At 31.5% G+C, this 6,705-nt stretch overlaps 1 long non-coding RNA gene across 1 annotated transcript; it reads left to right on the top strand.

The window, feature by feature from the left end:
- The first annotated feature begins 428 nt into the window (after nucleotides 1-428).
- LOC143634630 (uncharacterized) lies at nucleotides 429-1,418 on the top strand. Its single transcript, XR_013153895.1, has 4 exons — nucleotides 429-503; nucleotides 600-950; nucleotides 1,049-1,122; nucleotides 1,247-1,418. It is a non-coding gene; the product is annotated as an uncharacterized LOC143634630 (long non-coding RNA).
- The last annotated feature ends 5,287 nt before the right edge of the window (nucleotides 1,419-6,705 follow it).

Here is a 6,705-nt window from a genome sequence, read left to right as displayed (position 1 = left end):
CCGTTTACATTCTAAGATGTATTTAAATTCTAAGACATTTGTTAACTTATGAATATAAGTTAAATAGAAACTCAAACATCATAAAATAACTTAATTATAGATACCCTCTCTTAAAAGCTAGATTTTATCATCTTTAACTAATTAATACTCATGTTTAGATTGTGTTTGTATGGATGATTTTTTCTACACAATGGGAAGGTTTATCTGAACCAATGTGACACTTGTTAGAAAGGTTTATCTGAACCAATGCAACTCTTCTACTTTTGAATCTCATTCCAAGGAGAGACCATATGAAAATACACTACTAAAAATGTCTAAAAAACTTTAAAAGATTACTACTTTCATATTTACATGGGTCCCATATTTAGAATCTTTTGGCAAGTATATAAACCCTTCAAGTTTCAATCAAGAAAAACCACCAACTCAAAACACAATCATAAATCACTCTTTTGTTTGTCCTGTTTTACTTCACTCCACCATTACAAGATCAACATATTCTCAAGGTTAGTACTAATTTCTTAATTAATAGATTGGTATTTTTAGTATTTTTAAAAGGAAATGAAATGTGATTTATTGTTCTTTTGTTAATATTTTTTCAGATTCTAAAACTTATAACAACAAAGAATGAGCAGTGGAGATTGGATGTGTGCTGCATGTCAACATTTGAACTTTAAGAAACGTGATGCGTGCCAAAGATGTCAGTGTCCCAAATTCGCGACACCTGACGAGGTTTCATCTTATGGGATGAATAGAGCAGAAGTCTTGGCCGGCGATTGGTATTGTGCTACATTCAACTGTGGGAGCCACAATTACGCGAGTAGGACCGCTTGTTATAGATGTGGGACGATAAGAGATTATAGCACTATGATGGCTGCTTCAACCGCAACATGTTATGGCTATGATGCTAGTGTTGTTCCAGGGTGGAAAACCGGAGATTGGATTTGCAATAGGTATAAATAATAAAGATTTTCAACTGACACAAGTTATATAGTTAGTTATATGTGTAATGTTACTAAATCTAATTTGTTCATTTTTTAATTTGAAGTAGATTAGGTTGTGGGGTGCACAATTATGCTAGCAGGATGGAATGCTATAAATGCAAAGCATCAAGGAGTAATTGAGGTAATTAAGCTACTTCTCATTTCTCTAAGTTATGCGTGTGTTTGTTTTGGTAGTTTTTTACTTTTTTTCTTTCCTGATTAATGTATAAAGATTTATTTATTTACTTTTTGTTTTTTCTTTTCAGGATGCAAATGAATTTGAGGAAGGCAATCTTGTGCTTCAAAGACCAACTTAATTTCTTTTTTCTCTTTGTTTTTTTTTCATGTCTTCTTAAGTAGTGCTCTTGTTTTTGCTTTAAAGATCGCTAGTTTATGACTTTATGTTCGGTGTAACCTCTTGTTACATGAAGTTTATGGAACCGTTCATATCTTTTGATTGTTCATATATTCATACATATTTCAACCCCCCCCCCCCCCGCCCTTTCTCTCTCTCTCTCTCTCTAACACACACACATTGTTTATTAATCTTTTTTTTTTAATCTCAAGAACTTGTTACATAAAAACTTATGATAAACATCAATACTTTGCTAACCAACATATCAAGTAAATCGTGGTGTAGTCAAAACTTTTCTTGCAAGAAACTTATAAATCCGGCCTATTAGCTATCTTCTTTTGTTTCAGTTGAAGATTTTTTTGGTTTCTAATATGAAGTATAAACTAAGTAATTATTATTATTATTATTATTATCATTCCACATAGAAGTTATGATGCCCCAAAACACTTTTGCATGTTATCACTCCGCTTTCAATCAATTAAGCAATCTTTTTTTAGCTTTATACATGCATGGTGTAAGATCATCTTTACATGAAGCTAATGAAATCCACCCTATTAAACTTTTTGTCTTATCTTGAATGCTCATTAAATCATTCTCACACAAACACACCAAGAACACACACACACGTTTTCGAGCATCAATAATTTTGTGACCTCTTCGGTCCATACTGGAATATGAATCATAACTGACAAGAAAACCATTGATATATGCTCAAGATTGGATAGAACTTCAAGGGACCGATTACGGACCACCATTTATTTCCTGCCAAGTTTTAATCCATAAAAATACTAAAAATAAAATTTAAATTATCCATTAATAGATCTATTGCATCGAAACATCTTGCAAGTTGCAAGTTACTTGAGATTGAATCAAACTTAAGCTTAAATCATGATGCTCGTTTGATATCAGGCTCAAGCACAAGCCCTAGCTAGCTACAAACATCGAGTTTGATATGGTGTCGAGCCTAAGCAAACCTATTATATGTTTCTGTATTAAAATACTCCTATAATTACATAATAAGAGTCACTCCATGTGTGAGATTAAAAAATTTAATAAAAATATATTATATATCATGCTATAGTATAATTATAATATAACTATACATAAATAACATAATTATAACTTTAACTATATTATTATAACTATAAATAACATGTTATAACTATACATAGTTAGTTATAATGTTATATTAATATTGTTATTTTATATTATAATTAAAACGGTACATTATTATAACTAATAGATATGTAAATTAGAAACGAATCAAGTTCAAACAATAGACATAGAACCTGAAGATATTAATTGTGCTAAAACTTTCTTAAAACTGTAAACAAGTCGAGTTTAAGCTTAATCCGGTTAATTTTTACTAGCAATAACAATTTATTCCACAAGAATAAAAACAAAATACTTTCAATAATTTTGCATAGATAAGAACCAGATGCTACTTTTAATGAGTGCTTCATACATAACTGACAGTCCATTTCACTTTCCCCCCAAACATGAACCCAAATCACTTTGAAGGCAAAACCTCTATTTATATACAATTAAACATCTTATTTCAATGATTCTTATACATTGTTTTTCACTAGTTCAAAGAACTAAAGATTTTGTATAGTATATATTATATTCCACACAATGATGGATCGAAGAAATAGATTCTATGATATTTCGACGTGCTTGATTGTTGTTATCGTATTCGATTTCAATTCGAGTGAAGTGAATTCAATTTGTTCCCTAATATCAATCAAGATGAAATTTTGGTTGAGCTTGCATCACAAATAGAAGATTTAAGAACATCATAACAAAATGATTTTTTTTATAATGGACCAAAAACGTTACAATCATCAAGAAGAATATTGTTTTCCCGAAAGGCAATTTAATAAGAATATGTTATAATCGGCGTTAAATAGCATATTTATGATTTAAGCAAACGTAGAGAGCACAACGAAATACCCTCAATGTGACAATTAAGCCTTCAAAACGCATCAGTTTTTCTACAAAGGAATATAGCCTTTTCTTTCAACAACTTTTTGTTATTTTATTTTTGTCACCCGTGGGATTTGATCACTCGTCACTTGAAAATCCAAAGTTTTATCAAACACCTTGATGCCGATAGGCAAAGATTATGATATAACATCTAACGTATTGTTTTTCGATTTTTGAAAGCGCCAGAATCCCATTTTTCATATATCACTACTTAGACTAGCCCCTAAACTTCATATGTGGGTGATGTAACGTTGGGCCTTCAAGACCCCATGGATGAAAGCTTATTTGAAGTTACTCCATCTAAATACACTAAAATTCATAAACTTGTCTACAATACATGTATTTATGATATAAAAATAATAAAGAAAAATGTTATTTTATTTTGTCCAACTTAACAGGTACATATAGTATTGGGCCTAGCTACTAATTACTAACTAGGGTAAATGGGCCGGATCGTTGCTAACTGTAACTAAGCAGGCTTAAGTTAGTTAACTTTGAATTTGGGCAGATTAGCTTTGGTTGCACTTGGACCGTAGACCTTGCTAGTATCATTGGGCTTGTGAATATATATTTACGTTGGGTCGGACCAGTTAAGCCCATTCAATTAGGAGAGCCGTATGTACCAGGCATGCCGCATGACTCACATCACATGATGTGTTTGGGTGTTGCTTAGCGTACCCATCTTCTAACATTTTTTTACTGGTTGTACTCCCTTTAACTTATAAAATAAAAAAAAATCATCCTTTAAATTTTTTTCTCAATATCCCTATTTCATCATCATTAAAAAAAAATATTTCAATGAAAATTTAAAAAAATAAAAGTATCCACTTCATGTTTTTCTATAAATCAAAATATCTCATCCTTGTGATCTAACAACAGTACAATATTGTATCCACTTCATAGTTCAAAATCAGGGGTGGGTGGGTGTCAAGTAAGAGAGATGTACGTTTAGCTTAATCATGTGACACATAAAACTTAAGGAATTTAACACACACATAGCACCATAAAAAAACATGTTTAGAGGCATATGTATCTAACCAAAATAAAGTTAAACTATGATTGTATATCAGTATTCAGCAGAATATAAATATTAGTACAAGTGTTGGTCACACAAAGCTGAAACCCCCAATGCCAACATATGTTATGGGAGTTATAGAATAGTTGGTTGCTTCACTTCCATATGCTCTACACAAACCTTTATGTATCTATATGACTATATCTATCTATTCTATATAGGCCACTTTATAACTCCATATTTTGTATCTAAAAATAGCTTTCTCACTTTGATAAGATTAAGTATCTTGATCAATTCAAATAGTAGGAGGAGCAATACTGCCATCATTGTTGCCATTCCCTTCCATGGATGCAGCCGGAGCATAATCATAATCATCATCGTCGTCGTCATCACCATCAATGGCAGCATGATCACCATCATAGTGGTTAGAACCATCATATATATAAGCATGATCATAAATAGGATTATGATGATGACCATCGTATTCAAATTCATCGTGACGTAGATTAATACACATCATGTTTAGACCATGAAGCATTTTCATCTTTGTGTAGAGAAAGATAAGTTTACAACAAAGCTTCTTCACTCTCAAAAGTGAAATGTGTTTGTGGAAGAAAGGTACATAAACTGATAACTAAAGTCTAAATATATAGGCGGCTCGAGAATGATACGAACGTGACATGTGAATAAGTTCAACTAGTCATATTCCATAATGTTCGAGTATTTCCTCACTCCGTCCACAAATTCAATCATAAAAACGAATATTTTTTTTCTTCGTAATTTTGTTGATTTGCTAACAATACGCAAAATACTCTTTGTGTTGTGATCATGGCAGATTGTGCGGTTCCTGTGGGGAGTTGTGTGATACTGCTCGCTAAGTGTGTCGAGCGCATGGAAAATTGTGCCATGTAGATGCCTTCTTGGCATACTTTTATTCACATTTACACAAACCGAACCAAATTAGTTTAGGGTACTTGCAAAACCAAAAGGAGAGTATGTGATTATGAAATGACTACATGATGCATCATTTGTCATATCTTAATTTGGTGAGCATATTTCATATATATGTGCATAGATGTGTACCCATCTTAAAAGTTGCTTTTGTGTTTATGATATGTCCAAGATAAAAAATAACTGCATAAAGTTATATCATTGTATGACTGTACATACTTGCAACACTAACTTTTTCCTATATATGCTATATTTACAGTTTTTTATGTAGTTATTGATTCCTATAGAATGATTTGAGTATATGCAAATACATACGTACACATAGGCACTTGTCATCTTTGAAATTGAGAAATAGTACTTCATTAACTTGATTTAATGATGCAGTTTACTACGCATCGTTATAGGTATAGACAGTTTTTATTTAGCACGGTGATCTTAATCCTAATCTACTTTTATTAACCATCTATAGCTGCACATTGCAAGATTTGAACCCTTTACCTCTTGGATAGAAGAAAGGCGCAACACCTTAGCAACATGATTCAGTTTAAATTTATTACTTATATTTAGAGTTATTCTAGAACTAATGTCTTACCCTACCTATTGTTGATCAATATATGGTCTTTCATGAATCTACAAGAAAATTATCATTGCATACTGGATGGGACGGTATATTCGGAAATCACAAATAATGTTAAACTCCATATGACGTTTTATGAACACGATGGGACGATATATTCCGAAATCACAAATAATGTTATGTGGATGTAAAATTGAATGTTAACAAATACGAAAGTAAATTTTAAGAAAATCGTTTGTAATACCGTCACGAACCCAAATTTAGCCCTTAGTAAAATTATTTAGTAAAATAGTAAAAGAATAGAAAAATAAAATTAGTTACATAAAATGAGTTGGGTCAAAAAGGTCACCTATAAGTCATATTTATCACTTATGTGTGTAAGAGAAGACTGGACTCCTTGAGAACACATCTAGCCATGAGTATAAGTGTGAAGTTATAAGTGAAGTGTGTGCCTAACATGTGAAATAAAATTCACTAGACACCTCAGCAATGCATGTACAATCAGAATAATTGCAACTTTGCAAAGTACTATTGGTAAAACATGACTACATTACTAGTTTACTACATATGCCTGTAAGTTAACCAATAAATAACACAAACGTATAATCAAACAATTTTTTGAGCTTATGTTCGTTTATTTAGAAAGCGGTTTCTTCATGTTCGTTGATACGTCGTATAAAGCCAAAATGAATAGTTCATGAACGCAAACAAACAAAAACAAGCAAACTTAAACGAACATAACATAACAAACATAAACGAATGCAAATGAACATGTTATAACCAAAGAGAACCAATATATACCTATACATCAACTATTGTGTGTTCATGTTCATTCATTTAA

The sequence above is a fragment of the Bidens hawaiensis genome, unplaced genomic scaffold (assembly GCF_021521415.1).
Source record: "Bidens hawaiensis isolate Kalapana, Puna unplaced genomic scaffold, B.hawaiensis_p1.1 tig00007139_1, whole genome shotgun sequence".
NCBI classification, from domain to species: Eukaryota; Viridiplantae; Streptophyta; class Magnoliopsida; order Asterales; family Asteraceae; genus Bidens; species Bidens hawaiensis.
This window is presented reverse-complemented; position numbering and strand designations above follow the sequence as displayed.